A 1,925-nucleotide genomic window follows, 5' to 3' on the forward strand; every position below is an offset into this window, starting at 1 on the left:
GCCCCGAGCATGGCTTTAAGTAACCACGGCCCTCCAGAGCAATTTAGTTAAATAGCCCCGCTTTAGAAGTTAACCAGTTTAAGAGGTTGGTCACAGCTATGTGATGTTCAGAGGTGACGGAGGCAGAAACAGGTAATTACATTATTATTACCCACCTTCTCTGCAGAAGGCTATAATTATTTTTTTAATGTAAGAGAATAAATTAAGCAGCTAAACAGATTTTCAGAACTCCAATGCTGCGTTCACACCGAATGCGTTTTCAGCATCAAAAACCTTGTGCACTTTGAGGTCAGACGCAGGTCAGGAAGAGCCTCTTGGTTGTTTTCCTCATCCGGTTTCTGTACGATGGCAGATGAAATTAAGAAAGTGACTTTGCTTTATTTACTGAGAGCAACAGAACGTCACGCTCAATTACAGAAAATTCAGAGCTCTGAGTTTGGGGAGTCTCACCGCTCCAGGAGCTGCGAGCTGATGAGGCTCGCTTACAGAACTATTTTTGTCCCAAACAGTTCGATGAGCCGCTGACCCGCATCAGTCCTGCATCTCCTGCCAGGACATCAACTACAGGCGCCTGTCCATCTGTCTCAGGTTAGTGGACATCATTCAGGATAATGCTCCGATCATTGACATCATTTTTTCTTCTGTACATTTTTCGGCATCTAACTCATTCCACAATTTTTGTGCTATTTCAACAATTCGTACATGAAAACGTTCAGCTCATTTATGACAATCCTGCTATGACTTTTGGTATTTCAGCTATTTATACTTTTTCAGCTATTTCACTTTTTCGGCCACTTTTTGCCCATTGAAAATGAATGGAGCTGTTTTCATCATCCTTAAAACCCTCCAACATATTTCTGAATCTTTACAGCACCTCACACATTTTGTTCTGGTTCTGCTCTTTTTCATTTTCTTGTGCTAATTTTAGCTGTTTTTTCTACTATTTCAGCTCAAATTCTACTTCTTTCTGCTATTCTTCTGATGTTTTGTGATTTTTCTGCTAATCTGTGCTATGTATGCTTCTTATTAGAGATGTTTTCAGCTCTATTCAGCTATTTTAGCTTTGAGCTTTTAGCTGTTTTCTGTTTTCAACTATATTTGTGCTAATTTTTACTCTTTTTCTGCAAAGTTAGGCTTTTTATTTAATCTTTTCAAAGTGAGCTCACATTAACAATCTTGCTATTAAATTAAATATTTTCAGCTGAATTTCAGCAGCTTTCAGCTGAAGTTTTCAGCATGAAGCATTCACACTAGCATTTTCACAGGAAATGCAATTTCTCCAGTTTTATCTTGTATTTATTTTTATGTTTGCTCTATATGCCTCTTTTAATTGCCCCTCTGGAGATAAAGTTTTCTGATTGATTGATTGATTGATTGATTGATTGATTGATTGATTGATTGATTGATTGATTGATTGATTGATTGATTGATTGATTGATTGATACGTCACATAGAAACATCTCTTCAGATGTTCCATCTCCAGCAATTGACACTTCGGATGTGTGTCATACATGCAGAATGAACTTTATATAGTTCTTTATTGAAGAGGGAGGCAACAGTTTCAACTGTTCATAATCGACAATCAACACTTAAAATGTRAATCCATTCATAAAAAAGAACAAATGACTTCATTGTTATTATATAACAGGAAGGCAAGTTCTTAAGACAAATTCAGTTTGATGCTTGATAACTTTTGGTCATAAAGGATTTGTGATGACATTTTGATCTATTTTGAAGTTATATTTTGTTACTATAATGACAGACTGTTACAGTTTGATACAAGGACAAAACTGCTGATGTTAAAAGAAAAACGTTTGGTTATAAAATGGCTACAAATCATTCCTTATAACAAAAAATAAAAATATGTTCGTCTAAATATACAGAATGTAGGAACAAACAAGTATTGAACACGTCACCATTTTTCT

The sequence above is a fragment of the Austrofundulus limnaeus genome, unplaced genomic scaffold, assembly GCF_001266775.1.
Source record: "Austrofundulus limnaeus strain Quisiro unplaced genomic scaffold, Austrofundulus_limnaeus-1.0 Scaffold207, whole genome shotgun sequence".
Classification (NCBI taxonomy): Eukaryota; Metazoa; Chordata; class Actinopteri; order Cyprinodontiformes; family Rivulidae; genus Austrofundulus; species Austrofundulus limnaeus.